Raw genomic sequence first — 27,250 nt, forward strand, 5'->3', positions numbered from 1 at the left:
GGCTACCACAGCTTAAAACAATGATCTCGGTATTTCCCGGCAGCTCTGGGCACCCTCAGAATACAAAGTAGAGAGGGTTTCTTGAAGCTGCCTACCACATCCTCTCATCTTCCACCAGCACTTCTGCTGTTTCCGAAGTTTTGTCTTGTTATTTTCAGAGACATCAAAGGACAGCCCACAAGGAGATTCTCCTCTCTACCTTTTAGCACCTTCTTGTACTTTTCTACTTAGGGCATGTTTCGCGTGCTGGGAGGCACAAGAGAAGCACGAGGAGTTAGGCAGGCGGTGTCATACAAAGTCCTGCCCTCAGTTATGAGATGGATATGACTGGAAACGCCAGCCTCAGGAGCTAGAAGAAGGCTCCTTGTCTCACAGGTGAGGAAACAAAGGTAAACGCCCTCCTACCCCATCCCTGGTGGAGTTGGCTGCTCTCGGCCAGTGTCCTTTCATGACACCTACTCTGCACACCAACAGATGAGGGGTTAGATCCTGGAAGGAACCACAGCCCACTGACTTCTAATAAATGATGAATCTAAAACCAAGTTTTATTATGAGGCGACTGAGACCCACAGATGGTAGGGTCCTGGCCCAGAGTCCCACAGACAGTGGTTGAGAGGCCCTGGCTTCATCTCTCCCAATGCAAAACACTGTAACTATAGTAGTCCTTTCACTTTCCTATTTAGCAACGTCTCAAAAGGCATGTTAAATATCACGCCCTAAGTGTACCGCTTGTTCCCTTACTCAGTCATTAGCGTGGCTAGGAGCAGTGTGAGCTTGATGGTTACAAAGGACATGGACCCTGAGGTCAGCCGCCAGGGTGCAAATCCTGGCTCCACGGCTTACTAGCTGTGTGACAGGCAAGATAACCTCTCTGAACCTCAGTTTTCTCATCTTTATGGTAGGGACAATAATAGCACATGGACGCCACAGATATTGTCAGAATAAAGTGAGGTGTAAAATGCTCAGTACTGTGCCTGGCACATAGAGGGCGCTCAGTAAACATGACCTTCCTTGGTCACTATGCCGTCCTCAGATCTTATATTCAAGAAATCTGTATCCATGTGAATTGACCCACAACTTTTTTCTCTTCTTAATAAATTATTTCACTTCACTTTTTTCTCTACGTACAAGCAGAAATATTCTTAGTGTTTCAAAAAGTATTAACCATATCTGGGCCATTTGATAAAGAATGTCTGAACAAGGGCATGGCAAGATTTCTAATGCACCAACTGATGCAGACGTAAAAATCTGATGGCCTATTAGAAATAAGTGTGAAAAGAGTCATGTACCACAATGTTCACTGCAGCTCTATTTACAATAGCCAGGATATGGAAGCCACCTAAGTGTCCATCGACAGATGAATGGATAAAGAAGATGTGGCACATATATACAATGGAATATTACTCAGCCATAAAAAGAAACGAAATTGAGTTATTTGTAGGAGGTGGATGGACCTAGAGTCTGTCATACAGAGTGAAGTAAGTCAGAAAGAGAAAGACAAATACCGTATGCTAACACATATATATGGAATCTAAGAAAAAAAACAAAAAAAATGGTTCTGAAGAACCTAGGGGCAGGACAGGAACAAAGACACAGATGTAGAGAATGGACTTGAGGACACAGGGAGGGGGAAGGGTGAGCTGGGACAAAGTGAGAGAGTGGCATGGACTTATATATACTACCCAATGTAGAATAGATAGCTAGTGGGAAGCAGCCGCATAGCACAGGGAGATCAGCTTGGTGCTTTGTGACCACCTAGAGGGGTGGGATAGGGAGGGTGGGAGGGAGACGCAAGAGGGAGGAGATATGGGGATATGTGTATATGTATAGCCGATTCACTTTGTTATACAGCAGAAACTAACACACCATTGTAAAGCAGTTATACTCCAATAAAGATGTTAAAAAAAAAGAAAGAAGTGTGAAAGTACTGAGAGCTGAGCCACTTTTCTTAATCATTAGGCTTACTCATGCAAGAAAAATAAAGCAAAAAACCTTCATAACCCAATATTTTCAATTTTTCAGGAAAGGACACAAATTCTTGGAGAAATGGGGAATCCTCCCCTTCACATCTCTAGACTCTGTGTTCAGGGTGAAAGGAACTGTTGTTTGGGCCACAGACTTGTGAGGCAGATGCTGTTTTCACACGCAAATGATGGCCACACAGAGTGATAATCTAGGCCTGGGGGCAAGCAGAGACCTCAGCCCAGGCTGTCTAGTCATGCTCTCATGGTGCATGTGGGGGAGCTGATTAGGGAGCCCGCTGTCCAATGGGAGAGCGTACGTGTGAGAAAGACTAAAAATACAAAGCGTTCGAGAAGCCATGCAAATGAGCTTAGCTCAGAGTGAGCAGGCTTTCGTCACTGGCTCCTGGCTGGGGCTGGCCAAGGCTTACAGGAAGAAGTGAAATGTTTGGGTTCGTGTGCCAGGCACTGTGCTGGGTGCTTTGTATAGAGTATTTCAGGTGGCCGGGTCAGCAGTGCATGTGGCCCTGTGTGGGTTTATGTGTGTGTCCATTCACACAGCTGGTGGTGAGGGGCTCAGACAAATATTTACAGCAGGATCTTTGTTTATTATTTTGGATCATAAACTGACAAGAGAAAAATCAATCGAGGGTCTCACTGGTTAAAAGAAATTTCATTTGATTGCATTTAAGGAGTGTGTGCATGTTCCTCAGGGCGGTGGTAGCCTGAGCACAGGGTGGGGGGTGGGGTGGGGAGGGAGGAGATGGAAAAAATAAAGAGGTATTTAGGAACAAGTCAAGAGAATGAGATCATGAAATTGTTTCCCAAATTACATCTGGTCCTCATCTCTACCCCACCTCTACTGCGTCTGTCCAGGCTGTGTTTTCTCTTGTCTGAATGACTGCAGACTTCACTGACTGGCTCCCTCTGCCTTTAGTCCCTCTCTGTTTGCACCCACTCTAACCCCAGGCAGGATTCCCGAAGAGAGAATCTGATCTGCAACTTCCCCACTTAAAAGAAAAACCTATTGACCTTTCTCAGCTTTTATGTTTTCTGCATCTTTAAAACTCACGTGGAGTTTTAAGTTATCCCTGGTTATTTTGTTTATTTGTTTGCTTTTCTAACTATAAAGACTAAGAAAATCCTCAAGATAAGTCATGAAGCCTATGTTTATATTACATTCCGTCTGGGACTTCTGAATGTTGCTACATTAATTTTAACTTTAAAAATACTATACATTGTGTGAGCTCAATTATGTGAAAAAAAGACTATAAAGAAATAGACTTTATACTTCATATCTTAAAATGAAATGTGTTATTCTCAATAAAAATAAATTAGAATTATAATTTAGAGTACACCAGCTGTTATGGACTGAATGTTTGTATCCCTACCTCACCCCCTAAGTTCATATCCCTAACCCCTAATGTGGCTATATTTGGAGATGGGGCCTCCATCTCCAAAGGTGAAGGTTAAGGGAGGTCATAAGAGTGGGGCCCTGATCATATGGGATTAGTGTCCTAATCAGAAAAGACACCAGAGACCTAGTGTGCACACACTCTCATTCTCTCCCTACCCAACCCACACGTGTGCAAGTGCATGCACACACACACACACACACACTCACATACACTGAGGAAAGGCCACGTGAGGACACAGAGATAAGGTGACCATCTGCAAGCCAGGGAGGGTCCCTCATCAGGAGCTGAATCAGCTGGAATCTTGATCTTGGACTCCTAGCCTTTAGAACTGTCAGAAAATTAATTACTGTTGTTTAAGAAACAGTTTTCAGGTTGGCTAGCTCCACCTAGCCCATGGGATAAACCTGGCCTCTCTGTACTGGACAATCCAGGAAACCCTTGATGCCTCCATGCTCACGTCTTTCAAGGATATGGGCCATGAGAACTGATTTCCACACCAAGATCTCCTTGGACCCTATGCCTCTGACTTCCTGGACACAATCTCTGAAACAGAATTGGGAGCCTGAGCCAAAGATGACCACACAGAGGCTGATCCTGAGCGAGTCCACTGTCCAAGAGATTTCCCATGAGACCCGGCCCAACCAGGGTCCTCTCTGCCAGAATGGAGGGGGAGACCCTCAGAGGAGGCAGCAGGGGACAGTACCTGTCAACTACAGCTGTAATCCCAACAGAGACAAGCTAATGTTCCATTTGTCACCGAGGCCTGTGGCACAAGCTAATCTTGGAAGCACTGGGATGCACAGGGGCTACACCACTGCTGCTGAGAGCTTCCTGAGCTTCCCTCTGCCTTCTCACATTCAACCACCATCACCCCAAGACATGACGCTTCCTTGAACCTGAAAGAGCCTTATTTCCTTCTGGCTCTCTCTCTCCCACCCTGCCCCAGCATCCTAAGCTCCAGCACACCTGACTTCTTGAACTCTCTGAAATTTTTCAGGCACTTCGCACTTCTGTGTCTTCACTTATGCTGTTCCCTCTCCTTGGGATCACCCTCCCCAATTTACCACTAGGCGAACCCCTGCGCAGCCTCCAAGGTCTACCGAAATGTCGCCTTCTCCTTGAAGACCTCTACAACACGCAGAGAAAACCATGCTTCTACTATCCTCCAACAGTGATGCGTATATTTTCCTTTATAACATTTAACCAACATATGGTGATTATTTGGCTAGGGGACAGACTGTGCCGTATTCTTGTGTGTACCTTAAACTTCTAGCATTGGGTCTGCAGACAGTGACACTCAGGAAGAGTTTTTGGTTAACTGATTAGAGTGGGACGGAGAGAGAAATAAAGGTGGAGTGGGGACAATGAGAGACAGAGATAAAGAGACAAAGGGCAAAGGAAGAACAAGGTGGCAGTGAAGGAATCACAGAAAGAATGTTAACAAGACAAAACTTTAAAATGCACGGTGACAGATGGCCAATAGGCATATGAAAAGATGCTCATCATCGCTAATTACTAGCGAAATGCAATTCAAAACTACGATGAGGTACCATCGCACACCAGTCAGAATGGCCATCATCAAAAAGTCTACAAGTAACAAATGCTGGAGAGGGTGTGGAGAAAAGAAAACCCTCCTACACTGTTGGTGGGAATGTAAATTGGTGCAGCCACTATGGAGAACAGTATGGAGGGTCCTCAGAAAACTAAAAATAGGACTCCCATATGATCCAGCAATTCCACTCCTGGGCATATATCCAGAAAAAACAATAATTTGAAAAGATACATACACCCCAATATTCATAGCAGCACTATTTACAATAGCCAAGACATGGAAACAACCTAAATATCCATCAACAGATGAATGGATAAAGAAGATGTGGTGTGTATATATATATATATATATATATGTATATATATGTGTGTGTGTATATATATGTGTGTCTGTATATATATGTATATATATATGTGTGTGTGTATATATATATGTGTGTGTATATATATATATATATACACACACATACACACACACAATAGAATACTACTCAGCCATAAAAAAGAATGAAATAATGCCATTTGCAACAACATGGACGGACTTAGGGATTATTATACTAAGTGAAGTAAGTCAGAAAGAAAAAGACAAATACTACATATCACTTATATGTGGAATCTAAAATACGACACAGATGAACTTATCTGTGAAACAGAAACAGACTCACAGACATAGAGAACAGACTTGTGGTTACCATGGGGGAGGGAGGGTGGAAGAGGGAAGGACTGGGAGTTTGGGATTAGCTGATGCAAACTATTATATATCGAATGGATACACAACAAGGTCCTACTGTACAGCACAAGGAACTATATTCAACACCCTGTGATAAACCGTAATGGAAAAGAATATCAAAAAGAATATATACATATATGTATAACTGAATCACTTTGCTATTCAGTAGAAATTAACACAACATTGTAAATCAACTATACTTCAACAAAATTTTTTAAAAAATAAAATGGACAGTGAAAAATCTTTTCAGGAATAAGTGCATTTTTCCCATTTCAACCTAAGGTTTCATTTCTAAGTAAATTGTTTCTTTGCTTATTTTCAGTCCTAGTGAGCCCTGATGCCCATTATAGGATCCCCTTTAGACAACTCAAGCTTTTTCTTAGATACTATTCCCACATATTTCAAGCACGGAGTCACTGTTTTCCCTAGAGCAAAACCTAAAACTTGTTTCTCTGTAGCCTGCAAGCTCTCAAAAGTAGAGGAGGAAAGCTCTCACAGTCACTTGGGAGGGTTTTCACAATGCTAAGTCACAGTTTCTGACTGCTATGATGAAGTAGCAACCCATAAGGTCACACGTACTGGAGATAACAAGTATATTCAAATATTTATTGTAACATCAGGTTACAAATCATATTGCAGCAATCCACCAAGAGAAAATACCTTCTTCATATCTCTTCTACAATATCGCCCAAGCGACTTCAAAAAAAAAAACACCTCTGTTTAAAAAGCATCATTCAGTTTGTCCCCACAGTGAGCCACAGCCACCCCCCGCCTCTGCAGGAGACCCTCCAACACTAGCAGGGATGACAAATGCAGAGAATGAACAGAGAGAGTGAAAGAGAGAACCAAAAAGGAAGGAAGAAAGAGAGGAGAGAGAAAACCAGGTGCCGGAGACAGCAGACATGGGACTGAAGAGGAACCACAAAGACTCCCCTTGCAAATCAGCAAGCAGATTGCAGGGCTGCGGGTCAAATGCTGAATCTCAGTGTGCTCCTGCTCGTCTGCAGTGAATGTCAAGAGCTCACCACACAGGCCAGCTGGGATTCAAGATGTTGTGGGACTTTTATGCCTGTGGACTTGAGAAGCTACAAACGACCCTCTTCACCCATGATGAGAAGGGGGACCAACCCCTTCCCCTAAGAGTCCTCACCACCTTTCCCATCCCTACCCATGAAAATAAACTGAATTACAGCTAAAAAAAAAAAAAAAAAAAGCATCATTCAGGTTTTCACAAGTGGTCCCCCGAATCATAGATATAATACACAGTGATTACAGTCCTGAGTACAGGACTTTGAAGTTTGCCAGAGCAAGAGAGACAATGATCTTTCTCAAAAAGATATACTAATATTCTTTTATACCTGAAAAATATACCAATTTTTAGAGGGGGAAGAAAGTAAATAAAATTCTCTAAGTAAAAAAAATGTTTAAATATAGTCAATTTGTCATTTAAAAATATGAGCACCAGACCTCTGGGGGAGGATGGCAGACTGAATACATGTACCTAATTTTGTTCTCTCCCCAAATCCCACTTACAGACAGTAAAGGTTTTTTGTTTTTTGTTGTTTTTTTAAAGGATGTAAATCCATAAGAATAGAGAAAACAGCAACGAAGTTTTGGAAGCTAAAAAGTACATGGTGCAGTGGAACTAGGCTCAAACCTGAGAAAATGGAATCTCAAGTCTGCAGAGGGGAAAGCAAGAACCAACCTGGTTGACACCACACAATTCTCAAAGGTCTCAGCATGGGCAGTACCAGGTGTCTGGACATGGGACTGAGAGTTGGTGGGTTGAAACAAGGAAGACCAAGGTGGGAGCTCTGAGAAGTCACTCATGCTACAAGGCACCTGGTGCTCCCCAACCTGCAGAAGTCTGGAGGTTTATTCTCTGGAAAGGTTAAGCCAAGGGCTTTGACAGGGGTACCAGGCCCAGCTGAGGGAAATTGAGTCTATATTTACAGAATACTGGCAGCAGAGACCCCCCCAGTTCCCCCAACTCAGCTCCCACAACAAGGGCAGCCAGAAACATCCTTCAGCCAGATTGGAAGGCTCCTCTCTAGAGAAAGTAAAACAATTCCAGAAGCACATAAATGTATGAACCTAGGAAAGGGTCCCCAACAACTAGTCTATCCAAACTATCTCATGTAGCTCAAAATTGACAGGACTCAACTGTGTGCTCAGTACTTCCAATCAGCTTTTTACCCCCCAACTTTTAATCATGAACAGAAAGCCAAGAACTACCAGATATATGATAAATTCCTCTATTATAGAAGCTAAAACCCAAACCAAGAGGAAAAGGGAGCTTAGGGGAAGCAGAAACTATGCAGAGATTTTTTAAAAATTTTTAATATATCGATAAATCTGTTGAGAGCTAAGAGAAAATATTGCATCCATGAAATAACAACAAAAAGATGTTATTAAAACAATAAAAAGTAACATTCAGAAAACTAAAAAAAGTCTTGATTAGTAAAAACATGGTAGCAAAATGAGGAAGCTGATAGAAAGAATGGCAGATCAAGCTGAGGGAAACTCTCAGAAAGTGAAGATAAAAATAGGTGAGAAAAAAATCAGAGAATCCAAATAGCAGAAGTACCAGAAAGAGAGAACAGAAAATACAGGGAAAAAAATCATCATTGAAATTATTCAAGAAGATTTCCTAGAACTGAAAGATGTCCTTATCAGAAAGGACCCCCCAAGTGCCCAGCATAACATAAATAGAATCTCATAATAACATGTCATTTTGAAATTTCAGAAAACTGGGGGCAAGAAGAACTTCCTCCTAATTCACAGTTGCATAAAAAGGATTATGAATCAGAATGACTTTAGGCTACTCAGCAGCAACACTAGAAGCATGGAGATAAGCAATCAGAAATCTAAGAGAAAAGAGTTTTCAACCTAGGATTTCATACCCAGCCAAACTATCAGTCAAGCACAAGCAGAGGAAAAAGAATTCTCGGACACAGAAAATCTCAAACAACTGATCTCCCATATGCTTATTCACAAGAAGTTACTGAAGATGACCGCTATCAAAATGAGAGAGCGGACTCATAGGATGGCACTGTATTCAGAAACAGGAGTTCCAACAGAGAAGAGAGATAAAGGAGGATGAATGGAGACCCTGGGATGACAGCTATGCACAGGAGTAGAGGGTGACCACCCAGACTGGAGCAATGCGACTAAGGACATATTGAAAGCCGTCATCAACAAGAGCCCCACAGCCGCTGCAACCTAGTTTCTAACCCGAGGACAGAACACTGGGGTGAACTTATCTCAGAGTCTTAGCTGTGCTTGGCTCATCTTGACCATGAACTTGGCCATGAAGTTGCTACTCTCCCCTCCTCAGACTGCTGCTTCACCCCCCAGAAGTGCCCTGTTTTGACCTACTCCTGAGGGCTAGAGGAAGGCAATGATCAGTTTAGACATTTAAATAGAGAGCTGCTCAGTCCTCTAAAGCATCCCTCTGGATATTCAGTACCTGACACATATTACAACCGTGGGAAAGGCAGGCACCTAAAGTCAGATAGTGATTACTTCTGGTGGGGAAGGAGAGAGACGCACTTAGGGAGGAAGGAACAGGGAGCTCCTATGGGACCAGCAATCTTCCGATTCTTAACCTGGGACTAGGTGACATTTTCCTAGTCTTGAACCAGGACATATGTCTTTACATACTCTTCTATATGCAAGATATGTTGTACAATAAAGTAATTTAAGAGATTAATTCTAATGAAAATGTTGGAAGCAGGAATGTTTTCCCTCCTGTTTAGGGGTAACCCCCCGCCTTGTTCCTTCTCTGTAAAGTCCTGCACTTCATTTCACAGAGAAAAACATAATTGTTTACCTTTAGGAAGTACTATGTCCATCTGTGAGATCTGGGTATACTTTCTGTAAAGACTTTGAGAATCTCCTTTGCATTTTCACAATTTCAGGCATAAATTATATCACCTCTTAAAACTGATGTGAAGACCAGAGTAAATTAAGGACCAGAAGTTCCCCATCTCTGGCTTAAGGCCCAGGTCTAGGGTCATTAGACTTTCAAGAAGCGTGCAATGTACTGATTAAGAGTTTGGGCTCTGGGAGTTCCCTGGTGGCCTAGTGGTTAGGATTCGGCGCTTTCACTACAGAGGCCCGGGTTCAATCCCTGGTCAGGGAACCATCCCGCATGCCACACAGCGTGGCCAAACTACAAAGAGAAATGAAAAAATAAACAAACAAACATTAAAAAAAAAAGAGTTTGGGCTCTGGAACTAGACTATCTGGAGTGATTATCAACTCTACCAATGGTGTAACCTTAAGGCAAGATACCATTCGCAACCTCAGTTTCCCCATTTGTAAAACAGAAATAATCATACTACCTACCTCTCGTTGCAAGAAGTAAATGAATTAACACATGTGAAGTACATGAAACAATGCTTGACGTATATTAAGTGCTCAATAAAGACTAGTTGCTATTATTATTACTATCATATAGATAAGCAACTGTCTTACTATGTGTGGCAACCATCTTTCTACAAAAGAAGTTATTTCCATCCAAAGGTCCACAAGCGCTGGGCCTTGCTGTGGTCAGTCCCTCTCCCCATGGCCTCTTGATGTTCCACAACTATCACTGTCTTTTAATCCGCCCCTGCTTGCAGATGCAAGTTTGGATGAAGCAGGTGGTGTTTGTAACAACTTGTCTAAGCCTTCTCACACTCAGGACTGAGACGTGGTAAAAGTGGCAGACTTAACTTGCAGGTGGGCTGTCCAAACAGCACCACTGCCTCCTTCACCAACTGGCATCATGAAGGGCCTCCTCTCGGCAGAGCCAACACACAGGTGTGAGAGATGACTCCCTGTAAACACACAGGACTCAGGGCCACAGTGGGGTCCGGGGCAAACAGCACTGGACTGGGAGTTGGGAGAACTGGGTTCCAACTGCAGCTCTGTGTGACTCAGCCAAGGCCAGTTAACCTCTCTGTGCCTGTTTTCTCACCCACAGAATCAGGCACACCATTCAACATTCGCGAGTTCTGGAATTCTCAGTGCATGTTGGTTTACCCTTAAATATGAAACAATTAGTTCAGGGGGGAAGGGAGGTCAGTCACAGGGCAGTAAGTCTTCTGAAAACACAACCCATCGTCCAAAACTGACTCTGGAGCTGGTGCTGACTTGCACAGGCTTCCATCCCCATGTCTAGGCAGGACCTGTAACAATGTTATCACTTTTTAAAACATATGCCTAAACTAGTTCCTACTGCAGACAACTGGCAGGTGCCCAGTTAATAGATTATTCCACCAGACAGTTGAATGCATTGGCCATTGGTCAAAAATGAGGTCACTGCAATCCTATGTGCTATAATTGGAAAAGCCTGATGAGAAACAATTGTATATTTTGTAACAAATAGGAACCCATATTCTGGTCTCCCTAAATTTGCCTTGCTTGGTGTGTGGTTCGGGAGCAAAGGAAGATCGTGTTCAAGGTCAAGTTGGCTCTGCTCTTTGACTCATCTGTTGTGCACCTGACTGTCCATGTGTGTTTCACATCAGCAAATCCCCAACCAGATTCCAGATGACCTGCTGGAATTTCTGGCCAACATCGCCAGATCCCTGGTCTTGCTGTCAAACCTGCACAGTTGGAAAAAACGGGTCAGGAGACTCCTGTCCCAGCCATCTGGACACACATACGCAGGGGATATGTGTAATATGAAGCACATGTGCTTTTCTGAAAAACAAAAATAAAAAAAGGTTTTAAGGGACACAGAGCTCTTATTACCGGAGGCTGTGGTGTCCTTCCAGCAGGCAGGCAGGCATTCCCAGACAGAACTAACCCTGCTGACCCGCTGCAGGTGAGACCTGCACTTCGATTTTACAAGTAATTCATCCACACATTTTTGTCAAGTATTTAATGTCTACCTAAGTAAGCATCTCTACTCACTGCAAACAAAAATCCAGGAGGAAAACTTTCAAAGCCACAGTTTCTTCTCGGCTGCAACCCTTCCTTCCTTCCTCCTTCCCAAGACCGTCTGACTGAACTTGAACCTGACCCTGCCCCGGGCTGGGCCCTCCACACAGGCATTGTGGTTCCTCCCGCCAGCTGCAGCCTGTGCAGACGGAATACCTGAGAACCACGGCCAAAACAGGAAGGCCGGCGCCTCTCTGAAGGGAGGCCTGGGGAGTATCCGTCTCCCAGGCGACTGCAGATAAGAGATGAAGGGGCCGGACTTTCCACACCTCCAGTTACGTTCCAGAGCCTTCCCTTGCCCAGTCAGCCCATCTGATTCATTTTTCATTCATTCACCCAACACACGTATTGAGCACCACTGGTGTAAAGCCCTGAGCCGGGGCATGGGCACAAAGCAGGTTAAGAGGAACCTCTATCTCAGGGGCCCTAGTGTTGTGACAGCCACTTGGGGTGCCCCTGGCACCTTGCATGCCTCGGGGGCCTCCAGGGAAGCCTCTTTAATCCCAGCGCAGATCCCATCAGCAGGGTCCCTGAGACAATGTCATGACAAGCAAAGCAAACAGAGGGCTTGAGTAGGGGAGTGGGCAGAAGATCACCCTGCCCAGCCCCCTCTCCCAGGTTTCACCTTTTTCCCTTAGCACAAGCTGGGGCTTCCAGATGCAGGTCCACTTTCCGGTCCCAAGAACATGTCCTGTCACAGAAGACTGGCAGGCTGCCCGTGGTGAATAAATTTTTCAAGACTAAATCATCAACACTGCCCAATTCTGGATCCTCCAAAAGCCTGCTCATTACCAGTCTGCAACAGAGAGTGTCATTAACTAGACAGTAACTAACTTCTATCCATGATGGCAAAATCTGTGTTTTACAGAGAGAGATTAGGGCAGTAATAAGGACCCCAGGCTGGGCCAGAAAGCCCCATATTGTAGCTCATTCCAAGGATCCAGCCATGGATAGAGGTAGAGGGAAGGAAGGAAGGGGATCAGAGGAGGAAATGAGAAAATGAGGGAGGAAAAAAAAGGAGTCAGAAAGGGATGGTGAGTAAGAAAAAGAAGATAGCAGGAGCAATCTAAAGGGCTTAAAATGCTACTTGCTGCTTCCCATCCCTCTATGGCCGCAAATTCCAGTAGACAGTCTGATGCCCCCACCAGGAGTCCTGTGGTCCTCGTACATTTCTGAACTAACACAACTTCCCAAGGAGTCACCTAAGAAAGTGGCGGAAATTCCCACCCATGCTAGGGTCAGGTCATCTGAGGCCGACAATGTGGAGGGCACAGGGCTGAGCATCCGGGCTCCCAGACGAGCCTCAGCCCATGCTCTCCAGGGAGACGGGCGGTGCCTGAGGATCAGAGGTGAGCGTCCTGCCTTGAAATCGGTCCTGGTCAGCTAGCTTCTGCTGCCTCTGTCCCTGGTGGCATGTGGGAACCACGTTTTAGCCACTGCAGTACCTAGTTCCAGCTCCTGAACTCGCCTCACAGTCCTCTACCTCCACAGTCTCCTGCTTCCCCGGCAGGCTCTGAGCCCCCATAGTTCTTTTTTTAATTAATCAATTAATTAATTAATTAATTAATTTATGGCTGCGTTGTGTCTTCGTTGCTGCACGCGGGCTTTCTCTAGTTGCAGCGAGCAGGGGCTACTCTTCGTTGTGGTGCGCGGGCTTCTCACTCTGGTGGCTTTTCTTGTTGTGGAGCATGGGCTCTAGGTGCACAGGCTTCAGTAGTTGTGGCTCACAGGCTCTAGAGTGCAGTCTCAGTAGTTGTGGCTCGTGGGCTCTAGAGCGCAGGCTCAGTAGCTGTGGCGCACGGGCTTAGTTGCCCCGTGGCATGTGGGATCTTCCCGGACCAGGGCTCGAACCCGTGTCCCCTGCATTGGCAGGAGGATTCTTAACCACTGCGCCGCCAGGGAAGCCCTGAGTCCTCATAGTTCTGAGCAGGCCGGAGAGGGCCCACAGAGGTTGACAGGGTGTCAGACCCCCTTGAACTGCAGGAGAAAGGGAGCAGTAGAGAATTCTTGGTGGAGGAGAACAATTCCACCACCTTCCTCCGAGGGTATGCCCAGAGCCAGGAAGTAACTGGAAGCACCATGGAATAGCACTTTGGAGCCCAGAGTTCTGGGTTCATAGTTTAGCTGAGCCACTGACTTTGCAATCTCAGGAAAGTCGCATAACCTCTCAGGACTTCAACTTCCTTGTCTGTAAAATGGGAATAACCATCTCACCCACAGTACTAGGCTGTTTCAAGAATAAAATAGAATAGTATGTGTGAAGTATCTGACACAGAGCTGGCGCTCATTACATCCATACACACAAATAAGCAGGTTCTGCCACATGTATGGCCCTTGGCTGAGTGCTGTTCAAGTGAGAAACAAAGAGGAAAGAGGAGAAAGCCCTCGCCTTCAGGGGCTAAGAGTGAGTTCTTCAGTCTGGTCTCCAGGACTCTGCCAGCCTGAGCAGTGAGGTGCTTGGCCCATCATGTTTGGTTTTTACTCCACTGAGCCTGAGTCAAAGAGGCCTACGTGACCAGGGCTCTTAACCCTGGCTGCACATGGAATTATCTAGAACACTTGAAAGATACAGACCAAGAGGCCCCGCCCCAGTGATGCTGATCCACTTGGTCTGGCGTGAGGCCTGGGATTCTTTTTGTCCCTGAGGCTTCCCTGGCGCTTCTAATGTGCAGGCAGGGTCGAGAACCTCAGGGACAGAGGCCGGGGCCCTCATTTAAAGAGCTCATCAGCAGGGCTGAGAAGACATTGTTCCCTCTCTGCTGGACCAGGAAAGGGGCTGGGTACCAAGGCCTGGGTTCTTGGAAATTACTTCACCTCTCGGGGCCGCTGTTCCTGCATCTGAGATGGAGAAAATAAGCCTGCCCAGCCTCCCTCACAGGGTCACCTGTGAGGGTTACATGAGATGGTGTGTATACAGCACCACCTCATAAGTAAAATGCAGACGCCAGGACTCCACAAACCATTCTGCATGAAGGAGTCCAGGTTTCCTCCTAGTCCCTTTGTGGGCGGAGAGGAAAGGCTGAGGGAGCTGCCCTGGGACAAGGCTCCCCAGCCCTCAGAGGCCAGCAAACAAACAGCCAGAATCACGACTCCACACAGAGGCCATCCTGGGCACTGCAGGGCCCCTCCAGGCAGGCCTTCCTCAGCGGTGCCTGGAAAACCCTTCCCAGCAAAGCCACGCAGCCCTGCAGAGATGCCCTTGCACATGGAGGGAGAGAAGCCCACAAGGAAGGCTCGGGAAGCTGCCCAGACGGGAGGATGATGCTACAGGGTCATGGTGGCAGTTGGGCCACTGTCTTCATCTCAGGAGGAGAATGGGGCCCCAGGAAAGGGGGCCCCCGGGCAGATGTTCCAGAGTGAGGGTGTCTGCAGACGAGCCATCTTCATATGCTGGGGCAGAAGAGGCTGCAGTGTGGCATCACCATCTTGCACTCAGTGTGCTCGTTCCTGCACAAATATTTACTCAGCGTCTGCTAAATGCCAGGCACTGTGCTTCCCAGGAAGGTCCCAAGTCTCTTCTCAGTGGCCACAAGTGCAAGCCGACAGCGAGTTCCAGAGAACAGCCAAAGCATTTATGTGTTCATTACACCCTGAGTGGAACAGGGAACAGTCACCTGAAGAGTTTCTGGGGTGTATTCTTGCGTAAAGGACACACATTTTGGGCTTGCCTCGTGGCGCAGTGGTTAAGAATCCGCCTGCAAATGCAGGGGATATGGGTTTGGGCCCTGGTCCGGGAAGATCCCACATGCCGTGGAGCAACTAAGCCCGTGCGCCACAACTACTGAGCCTGCGCTCTAGAGCCCGTGAGCCACAACTACTGAGCCCGCGTGCTGCAAATACTGAAGACCGCTTGCCTAGAGCTTGCACTCCGCAACAAGAGAAGCCACCGCAATGAGAAGCCCGCGCACAGCAACGAAGAGTAGCCCCCGCTCGCCACAATTAGAGAAAGCCCATGTGCAGCAATGAAGACCCAATGCAGCCAAAAATTTTAAAAAAGAAAAAGAAAATATAGATAAACCCCAAGTCCCTTAGCTTGGCAGACAAGGCCTTCCGTGAGCTGGTTCTGCCTCTCCTCACACCCTGAGCGCTCTCACTGTTTAATAACATATAACTCTCTTGGGTCTTTGTATAAGCTGCCCTTCTTGCAAGATGTGCTTCCTTCTCTTCTTCTGCTGGCTAAATCCTGTCTCCCCTCAACACTCAGCTCGGAGGGAATCTCCTTTCCTGACTCTCAGGCTGGGTTGAGAGCCTCACCCCACCCCCAGAAGCTCCCAGGTTCCCTGTGTAAATCCCTGTCATATTACTTGCCACTGCTCAGTAACGGTTTACTTGTCTGAGTCTCCCATGACACTGTGAGCAATTAAAATAAATGAAATGACACATGTCATAACATGGATAAATCTCAAAAACATGTTGGCTGAGAAAAGCAAACTACAAGATAATTCATGCATCTACCATTCAAATATTTATCAAATGAAAGGATCCATGCAGTATGATTAAATGTATGTAACAAACACTAAACAACAGTAGAAATCAACTGTGGCTGTCTGCATACAGTGGAAAAATTAAAACGTACTGGCAGGACATACATCAGCCTCAGGATAGTGGTCGCCTGGGGAGAAGAGGGAGTGGATAAAAGTGCAGCTTAAACTATGTCTGTAATGCTTCATTTATTTTTATTTTTTATAGAGATCTGAAGCAAAACTGGCAAAATATTATCCATGAAGTTTGGGGTGTGGATAGATAAGTATCTGTTATATTATTTCCTGTAGAGTTGAAGTACTTCATCAGTACATTTTAAAAATTTTAATGAGGAACCAGAGTCTCAAATGCCCTCATGAACATCCCTGGAGGTCTGAGCAGACTGCTGCAGCCTCTTACCTCAACTGAACTCCCCGGGCCTGGCCAACCCACTGAGCTGGGCAGGAAGGTAACCTGGAGATGTAAACATTACTTTTATCCTCATTTTTACCGATGAGAAAACCGAGGCTCAGACCATCTGACATTGCTCAGGCCACACAGAGGCTCCTAGATTTTAGACCGTGTCATCTGCTTGTACCTTCTCCCCTACTATTTCACCCAAGAGCAAGAACTTAGGTTAAATAGAGCATGGTAAAGAAAATTCCAGAAACAGAAACAGAGCTGCATTCATATGTATTTATAAACCAGTGAGTAGACGTATTCTGGGGAAGAAGAGGGTTCAGAGAGGTGCCAAGCTGGAGATACAACCAAATAAGTAATTTAGCACTTATTGAATGAAATAATGAAGCCTACTGAATGAAAACCAAACGGGTTTGGGTTTTGTCCTATAGTCCATAGAAAACTACTGGAGATGTTTAAGCCGGGGAGCAACATAAGCAAAGCACTGTTTTAGGAAAAGTAATCTGGCTTCAGCACATAGGAGATGTTGGTTGCCTATAGGAGATGGTGGGAAGGTTCTGGAGGGATCAAGTTAGATTTGCAAATCATCTAAGTGGCCCACGTAAGAAATGACATCTGCTGATCTAAGGTGAGAGCTGTGGGATTGAAAAAGATAGGAGGATTTAACCTAGACAGAGAAATAAAAGTTAACACCAAGCTTTCCAGGCTTGGGGAAATTCAGAAGATAAGCTAATTATTTGCTTATTGTTTTTTGTTGGGGGAGAGGGTGAGGAGGAGACGATAAATAAAGGGAAGAGAAAGAAATTGAGTAGTTCAGTCTTGCTTGTCTCTAATTCAAGGTGACGTTCAGACATCCAGGTAGTGATCCACTAGGAGCTGGTGCTACGGGAGCTGAGTTCAAGGAAGCTGGAGAAGCAGGTGAGAGCCACCTGAGCGTCACTGATGGCGGAAGGCTCTCTGAAGGAGAGAGCACAGAGAGAAGTACTGACGGCAGAGGACTGACCCTGGGCCCCCTGCCCACATCAGGGGACAGGAAGACTAAAAGAAGAGCCAAGACAGTGCTGTGTCCTAGAAGAAATAGGAAGACTGAAGGTCTGTGTCTCCCCACCTCCAAATTCACATGTTGAAACCTAACCCTCAATGTGATGGCATTAGGAGGTGAGGCCTCTGGGAGGTGATTAGTTCACGAAGGTGGAATCCTCATGAATGCGATCAGTGCCCTTATAAAAGAGACCCCAAAGGGCTTCCTCACCCTTCCTCCATGTGAGGACACAGTGAGAAGACAGCTGTCTACGAAGCAGGAAGCACGCCTGCACCACACATCAAATCTGCCAGTGCCTTGGACTTCCAGCTCTGAAACTGTGAGAAATAAATGTCTGGTATTTATAAGCCACCCAGTCTACGGTACTTTGTTACCGCAGCCTGAATAGACTGAGACAGCTGTCAATGGTGCGAAAGGGGTCAAGAATAAGAAAGCGCAAAGGTTCTGGATTTGGGGATCGAGAGGTTCTGGATTTGGGAAATTTCACAGACAGCAGAGTCAGGCATGTTGGACCCACTCCTTTTATAGCTCCTGAGCTGTGGCCCTGGCCTTCTTAAAAGCAAGCACAAGCCCCCTCCCTCACCAAGCAGAACCAGCTCCCACCTGCCGGCTCAGCACGAGGGAAGCCGTGCTGGCCACGGCTGTGCACTGCCCAGCAAGCCACCCCAGTGGAGGTGGCCAAGGCAGACCGGCGTGTACAACATTGGCGTGGGAGTGGAGGGTACTGAAGAGCTGGGCCAGGCAGCAGTCTTCCTAGAGAGCCGAAAAGTGAGGCTTGGAGATGCACCATTTCATTTTTAAATGTAGAACAAAGAATTAAAATGTGCCACATGTCACTTTATTTTCTAAAACGTATTTTCTCTTTATCGGCCTGACTTCTCCAGCAATAAAATCATTTTGGCATGACACTCATCTCACATAAATGAAAATATAATCCAAGAAAACGGTACTGTAGGAACTTTAAGCCAAGCAAATGCTTGACAGTACCTTGTTTAAATTAAGTCGTCATGCTGTTTAGCTTTTTACAGTAATGGAGCTCTGTGTCTCCACAGAGCCTTGTGCAATGATGTGTGTTTTGGATGAAACAGGCGAGGAGGTGGGAAAGGAAGAGGCCCCGAGCTGCCTGCCTGCAGGCTAAGGAGTCAGGAGGTGAGGAAATGGAGGTGATGAGAATATCCACTCTCAGGGGAAGCTTGGAGATGATATAAGAGATATGACACAGAGGCTTGAGATGTAAGGATGAGATACGGCATAGTGGTTTGAGTGGAGGGGAGGACGTGCCAGGTGAAAAACACCAGACTAAAGGAAAGTGTGCATCCTGAACATGAGGCTCCCAGCACTGTCCCCCACCTCCACCCTGCTCTCAGGACTGTGGCAGCCAGGCGTGCCCCTGGCAGGAGACTGGAGAACTTTCTGGAGAATATGAACTGCACCAGAGGAAAGACCTACAGAAACTGACATTTGGGAGACTTCTGATGAAAGAGTCCACTTTGCCACAGGATCACCCCACAGTGATGCCCTCCTGCCAACCGCCACCCACTCTGCACGTAGAACTTCGAATCAGCCTTTCAGGGCCTCTTTCTTAAAAATGAAGGAACGACCAAGGACTATAAGAGAGCTTTGGAGAAAGCTTGCAGCAATTAACTCAGAAGACAAAACAGGATCTAACAGAAACAAAGAAGCCTGGAAAAAAACAGGTGATACACAGAGCAGAACAAAATTTCAAAAGAAAATAAAACCCCTATAATTTATAGGTTGAAAGAGTCGAAAAGAGATATTATAACCATAAAACAAGAACAGGATATGATTTTAAAATTAACAGAGAACAACAAAGAGCTCTTGGAAATTAAGGATAGCCAAAACAAAAAATTCAGTTAAAAGGTTGTTAAGTAAAGGTGAGGAACTCTCCCATAAAGTCGGGAGGAAAAAAAGGAATAAACTATAGAAGAAAGATTAGAAATATAATGATAACAGAAGGTTCAAACCAGGCGCTCCAATATCCATCCAACTAGCCAGAATTCAAGAAAATTTTAAAAAACAAAGCCAGAGAAAACAAAGAAGAAACTGTCGCAGAAATCACTGAAAATTCCAAATGGAAAGTGCCTGGTCCAATTAATAAAAAATTTCATTATGCAATTTTAAATCTCAGGGTACAGGGAAGATCTTAAGTGCTTTGAGGAGAAGAAACAGGTTACCTACCAAGAGGAGAAATCAGAATGGCACCAAACTCCTAGATGCTGCTGAATGGTAGAAGGTAGAGCAACAATGACTTCAAAATTCATGGTTCATGTTTATTTCCCCACAGCAAGCAATCCTCTGGCAATTCAGCGTGGTATCCCACAATTCAACTTAATTCTGACACTATCTACCTGGAGACAGCATCAGATCCCACAACGAAGGGCTCCATCCTACAAGACTGTCCCCTCCCCTTCAGATGGCACTCACAAGTCCAGGCTGTCTGTCACCTGTGCTTCTGACCCACAGGTTATTGGAGGTTTCAAAGATCCCTTCCCTGGGTTCAGTTAATTTGCTAGAGTGGCTCACAGAACTCAGAGAAACATGTTTCTTAGTAGATCACCGGTTTATTACAAAGGGATATAACTCAAGGACAGTCAGATGGGAGAGACGCACAGGGCAAGGTACGGAGCTTCCATGCTCTCTCTGAAAGCCACTGTCTCCTCATCTCCATGTGTTTGCCAACCCAGAAGCTCTCCACACCCAGTCCTTTAAGGTTTTCACAGAGGCTTCGCTACACAGGCACGACTGATTAGGTCACTGGTCACTGGCCTTTGAACTCAATCTCCAACCACTCTTCTCTCCCCTGAGGTGGGGGACGGGGGGACCTGAAAGTTCCAACCCCCAGATCACAAGGTTGGCTCCACTGGCAACCAGCCCCCATCCTGAGGTGCTTTCCAAAAGTCACCTCATTAACATAAAAAAGGATACCTTATAGTTCTCATCACTGGAAATTCTAAGGTTTTTAGGAGCTCTATGCCAGGAACGGATGAAGACCAAATACATACATATCTTATTATAAATCACAATATTACATAAGGGAAAATGATTTTCAGCCTACATTTTTATATCTCCTACCAATCACATGTGAAAGTGGAAAAGTGACATATTCCATTGTAGACAGAAGAGGATGATCTGGGATCCAGACAACAGGGACCAACACCAGGGAGCAGGGAAGGCAAGTACCAGTATAACAGCTGTGATCAGGCCCGAGACTGTCCATCCAGGAGAAGGACAATGAGGAGGGAGTCTCCAAGAGAAAACATAACATGGGGAGGACTGAGGAAAATGCCTATAAGTATTTGAAAGCTCTACAGAGAATTTTTTAGAATAGTGGTAATCACCTAGAAAAGAAAGCAAATGAAAAAATGGAATGTAGTGGATTGACTGGTGGCCCCCCAAAAGATATGCCCACGTCCTAATTCTGGGAACCTGTGAATGTGACCTTATAGGGAAAGAAAAAAAGGTCTATGCAGATATAATTAAGGCTCTTGAGATGAGATTATCCTGGATTATCCAAGTTGGACCCATTTCCAGTGACAAGTTTTCCTTATAAGATACACACAGAGGAGAGCTAAGAGGAGGAGAAGGCCATGTGAAGACAGCGGCAGAGACTGGAGTGATGCAGCCACAAGCCAAGGAACTCCTGGAGCCATCAGAAGCTAGAAGAGACAAGGAAGCATTCTCCACAGGCTTTGAAGGGAGTGCGGCCCTGCCAACACCTTGATTTCAGACTCTGAGCCTCCAAAACTGTGAGGGAATAAATTTCTATTGTTTTAAGTCACCAAGTTTGTGGTAATTTGTTAAAGCAGCTTTATGAAACTAATACACGGAGTAAATTTAACTTTAGGAAAAGCTGAAAAATATACAAAAAGAAAGAAATCAGAGTACACGACATGACTCAAAAATTAGTATTTTTACTATCCGTATTACTTTACTACATATAAAAATTAATTTTAAAAGAACAAATGACATGTTAGGAAAATTTTTTCAACATATATAACAAACATTGTCTAGCACTGATATAAAGCTAAACAAATGTCTGTTTTATGTTAAATTAATTGCTCAGGTAGAAGAGCTATAAATCATTAAAAAGTAAGAAAACCTAAAGGAAAAGTAGGGAAAGAGTACAGACAATTCAAAGAAAAATAAATACAAGTGGCAATAAAAATAATATTACCCTCATTAATGATTTAAGAAAAGCAAATTTTTAAAAAGATCACCATTTGTGCCCATCACGTGGCAGAAATTTAAAAGATTGAACATATCCAATACTGTCAAGGGTTTGGGGAATCAATAACTCTTACATACGGTTACTGGAAGTTCAGAGTGGAAAAATATTATTTCAAGGCCATTTGGTAGAACCCAAAAAAATTTTAAATGTGCTTGATTGATGTCCTATGAGTTCTACTGATAAGCCGTGATCCTCCAGAAACAATCCTTCAAATTTTGTACAAGGATATTCATGTCAGCAACTTGTAACAACAACAAACTGGAAAAGCCTAAATATCCATCAATAAATTAATTTTTTATATGGAATATGGAAGACTAGGCAGGCATTAAAAAAAAATGAGGGAATCCTAAATGTACCAACATTGCAGGATGTCCATGATACGTTATTGGTCGGGAGAGAAAGAGCAGCAAAACAATGTAGAATTACATTTTTACAAAGAACTATGTTTATACGTTTATGTATGTGCACATGTGCGTATGTGCTTGTACATGTATAGAAAATAGACTGGAAAGATGTTCACCAATCTCCCTCTGGGGATGGCAGTGCGAAAATGGAATAAGGGGAAAGAGCCTTCACTTTTTACTTTATATTTCAAATTAAAAAAAATTTTTTACAACATAAAAACATTAATGTTGTCTTTGAAATAAAAGAAAAACTAAAATTTGACAAGTGTATTTAATTTGTTTTCTGATTTTAAAATTAACTGTTGTGGTTTTGAAATGTGTCTGCAAATTCTTTGATACTTCTCCATTCAAAAGGTGGAAACTAAATCCCCTCCCTTTGAATGAGGGCCTAAGTAACTCATTTCTAACAAATAGCTTGTGGTAAAAGTGCTGCTATGTGATTTCTGAGGCTAGATCATAAAAAGGATAATGCATTCTCTCTCTCTCTCTCTCTCTCTCACTCTCTCATTTGTTCTTGAGGAATCCGGTCACCCCATGACTTGAGGACACTTAAGCAGCTCTCTGGAAAGGACCACATGGAGAGGAACTGAAGCCTCCTGCCAACAACCAATAAAACTTGCCAGTCAGATCCACCAGCTCCAGTTAAGCCTTCATATGTCCGCAGCCCCTGAACCTCATGAGAAACCCTGAGCCAGAACCATTGACCAAGCTATACCCAAATTCCTGGCCCACAGAAAAGGCAAGAAATAATAAGTGTTTATCGTTGTTCTGTGCCACTAAATTTGGGGGTAATCTGTTCAAAAGCAATAGCAATGAATACCTACCAATCTCCCTCTGGAGAGTAGAAATGGGGAAATGGAGGGTTTGTTTTTTTTTTCACTTCCTACATTTTTACTTTATACATTTAAGATTGTTTGGATCTTTAAAGTCATTTATATTTAAGGAAAGGGAAAGGAATAAAGTTAGACTTAAAAGTATTTCAAAAACTTTTTTTTCCTGACCTTAAAAATAACACTAGTGAAAAAGGACAAAGTTGGAGGACTGACACTACCCACCTCTAAGACTCACTATAAAGCTATAATAATCATAAAAGAGTGGTACTGGAGAATAGATAAATAGAGCAATAAAACAGAACAAAGAGCCCAGAAATAGACTCACACAAATACAGGTAACTGATCTTTGACAAAGGAGCAAAGGCAATTCAATGAAAACAGGATAGTCTTTTTAACAAACGGTGCTGGAACGACTGAACATCCACATGCCAAAAAAAAAAAAAAAAAAAAAAATCCAGATATTCACCGTATATTTTCCACAAAAATTAACTCAAAATGGATCATAGACCTAAATGTAAAACACAAAATTATAAACCTTCTAGAAGATAACATAGAAGAAAATCTAGGTGATTTGGGGTTTTGTAGTGAGTTTTTAGGTACATCAGCAAGAGCATAATCCAAGAAAGAAAAAAACTGATGTTAGACTTCATTACAATTAGAAACTTCTGCTCTGCAAAAGGCTCTGCTAAAAGAATGAAAAGACAAGCCACAGACTGTGAAAAATATTTTTAAAACATATATCTGATAAAGGGCTTATATCCAAAATATAAAAAGACTTCTTAAAACTCAACAATAAGAGGACAGGGCTTCCCTGGTGGCGCAGTGGTTGAGAGTCCGCCTGCCGATGCAGGGGACACGGGTTCGTGCCCTGGTCCGGGAAGATCCCATATGCCGTGGAGCGGCTGGGCCTGTGAGCCATGGCCGCTGAGCCTGTGCGTCCGGAGCCTGTGCTCCGCAACGACAGGAGAGGCCACAACAGTGAGAGGTCCGCGTACCGCAAAAAAACAAACAATAAGAGGACAACCCAATTAAAAAATGGGACCTCACCCAAAATGATATACAGATGTCAAATAAGCATATGAAAACATGCTCAATATCATATATCCTAGGGAATTACAAATTAAAGTAACAATGAGATATCACTATGCCCCTATCAGAACGGCTAAGATCCAAGAAACTGACGCCACCAAATGCTGACGAGGATGTGGAGCAACAGGAACTCTCATTTGTTGCTAATGGGAATGCAAAACAGTACAGCTACTTTGGAAGACAGTTTGGCAGTTTCTTACAAAGGCAAATATAGTCTTATCATATGATCTAGCAACCATGCTCCTAGGTATTTATTCAAATGGGCTTAAAAGTTACATCTTCCTTAAAAACCTGCATACAAATGTTTATAGAAGTCTTATTCATAATTGCCAAAAGCTGGAAGCAACAAAAGTGTCCTTCAATAGGTGAATGGACCCAAAACAAAAAGCAAACTGTAGTACACCTACACAATGGAATATTTCTCAGTAACAGAAAGATATGAGCTATCAAGGCATACACACACACAAAAACAAAACAAAAGACATGGAGAAACCTTGACTGCATAATGCTTAGTGAAAAAGAGCCAGACTGAAAAGGCTCTATGCTGTATGATTTCAACTATATGACGTTCTGGGAAAGGCAAAATTATAGAGGCAATAAAAAGATCAGTGGTTGCCAGGAGTTCGGGACTAGGGGTAGCGGACGGGGGTGAAATATATGGAGCCCAGGAATTTTTAAGGCATTAAAACTATTCTTTATGATACCGTAATGATGGATACATATCAGTATATATTTGTCAAAACCCATAGAACTATACAACACAAAGGATGAATCCTCATCTAAACCATGAATTTTAGTTAATAATAATGTGTTACTATTGGTTCACCAATTATAACAAATGTATCACACTGATGCAAGGTTTGATAGGGGAAACAGGTAGGGAAAGGAGAGAGAAAGGATATGGGGACTTCTGTACTCTGTGCTAATTTCTATAAACCTAAAACTGTTCTAAAAACTGAAGTCTATTAATTTGTTTTTAAATAGCACTAACTAATTGAAGGAAAAGTAGAAACAAGGTAATACAGCCACCCATAACCTCAGCAGAAAGATGGCCACTGTTAACACTTGGGCTTAGTTCCTTCCAGTCTCTCTTCCAGTTTTTTTTTTTTCAAATCTCTACATGTATGTCATTTTCTAAAAGAGTTGAAATAATTCTGCTAAACCCATTCTGAAGGTTTATGGTCTAGTTTCAGTTTGGATTTTTAACTGCAAAGAAAGTAGCCCATATAAAACACCAGTGATACCAAAAACAGATTCTGGAGGGGCCAGTTACTATGGGAATAATTGAAAATAAATTTCATTTCGCACTACACCCTGGTAATGTACTGACCAGAAGGAAAGAGAAATATTTGGAGTAAGTCAGAAGAGCAGCCAAGAAAACTTCTAATCAAGAAGGCAAATACGACAGCCTATGGAGGTTTCAAAGAAGCCGGTAGCATCACCGTGCAATTTAACTACTTATGCTCTTGCAGCAACCATGTCAGCAGGCGGAAAGGACCCAGGCATGAAGTCTGGAGTGTGCTCTCTCGCTCTCTCTCTCTCTCTCTTGCTCTCTCTCTCTCTCTCTCTCTCTCTCTCTCTCGCTCTCTCTCTCTCTCCTTCACTGATAGTTTGATGGCCAAACAGCCAGCAGGTCTCTCTCAGGATGTGGGCTGTCTCTGCAGCGTGGTGCAAAGCCAGGAAAAAAATCACTCCTTCCCCCCAGTGGAGGTGCTCCAAATGTTCAACAAGCTGCAAGGCTCAGGCTGGACACTGCACTGGCCCTCAGCACTGGAGTGGGCCCTGGGGGCTCCCCGATGTACAGGGGTTAACATTTTAGATGTTAGATCATGGGGCAGTCTGGAGGTTCTGGGGGATGGACCAGGATGCCAGAGGGTAGGGGGCACGCAGGGAGCTCAGATGAGTGACTTTTCCCACAGAAGAATCTTAATAGATGAAAAAGCAATAAGGCCAGATGAGGGTGTACCAACTGAACTGTCACCTTCCCGCAACCAACACTTTTATGAAAGACGAGACTGTTTAGAACACACCCCAGGGGCATCCTTGAAGGGGAAAAGAAGAGCTGCTATCATAGAAAGACAGTGGTATTGTTCCCACCTCAGGAAAGAGCTCAGCTTTCCAGTCAAACAGATCCAGTTTCACACCCACATCTGCCATGCTTTACTACAAATTATATAATCCTCGCTTTCCTCATCTGTTAAATGGGTATAACTGTTCCTCCCCCATGAGGTTATGATAATGAGATAAGCCCTGTGAGGTGCTAGCCAAAATGCCTGGCACAGAAGTGCTCATCCAATACAGCGGCCGTCGCCGCCACCACCACCATTAGAGGTGGCTGGTCTGTGCTCTTGATCTCTTTCCTTTTTCTTTGTTAACACAGCTGGTGGCCCCAGCTCCCTTTCTCTGTCCATATTCCAATGTAGATGCCTAGTCACTATTGCCATAAAAAGACAAAGTACCCGAAGTGTGAAATATCAGGCAGTTATCTTTTTCCTACAGCATCCCAGGAATAGTTCCGTACTCTGGAGAGAAACAAAGACTTTTGATGCCAAATCACCCCAAATCACAAAGCTACAAAATTATGGACACTTTGGGTAATAGCGTCTCAGTCAAAGCATAGGATTTAGGATTAGAGTTGCCATGTATCCTCAAGGCTGCAGAAAATCCAGGGTTAGAATAAACAGTGATTGATTGATTATCAATATATGACACCATTTCCAAATGGTGCAAAAGAATACCCTGCTGTTTATTTTCTTTCTTTAAGCTTAGTTAATAGATTCATATTTTTGTTTTGAAAAAAACTTAATATTGAAAACTATAGACAATCAAACACATATCTGTCCCGCTCTCCCAGAAATGACAATTGTTAACATTTGTTATGTTTGCATCAAGTCTTTTTTTAAAAAGAAATAAAATATGACAGATAAAATTAAAATCTATTTCCTTTCCTACTCCCAAATTTATTTCTTGCGTATAATCACTTTCATGAATTGATCTTTGTCAAATCCAGTTCTACTTAATTCTGGTCTTTATCTAAATTTTCTTGTTTTTTTTTTTTTTTTTAACGGCAAGTAAGTAAAAAGAAACATGGGAAATGTGCCCGGTGAAGATGTCTATGTGAGGAGGGGCTTTCTGGCCGCTGAAACTGCACCATGACACAC

The 27,250-nt window shown here is 43.9% G+C and overlaps 1 protein-coding gene across 1 annotated transcript in view; it reads right to left on the reverse strand.

Annotated features, from left to right (window-relative positions):
* SLC12A8 (solute carrier family 12 member 8) overlaps positions 1–27,250 on the reverse strand; it is a 135,597-nt gene that overhangs the window by 74,798 nt on the left and 33,549 nt on the right. The gene's annotated exons all lie outside the window — the stretch shown is intronic.

This window comes from Delphinapterus leucas, chromosome 4 (genome assembly GCF_059928025.1).
Source record: "Delphinapterus leucas isolate spDelLeu-1000000601 "Yukka" chromosome 4, BTC_Dleu_Yukka2, whole genome shotgun sequence".
NCBI classification, from domain to species: Eukaryota; Metazoa; Chordata; class Mammalia; order Artiodactyla; family Monodontidae; genus Delphinapterus; species Delphinapterus leucas.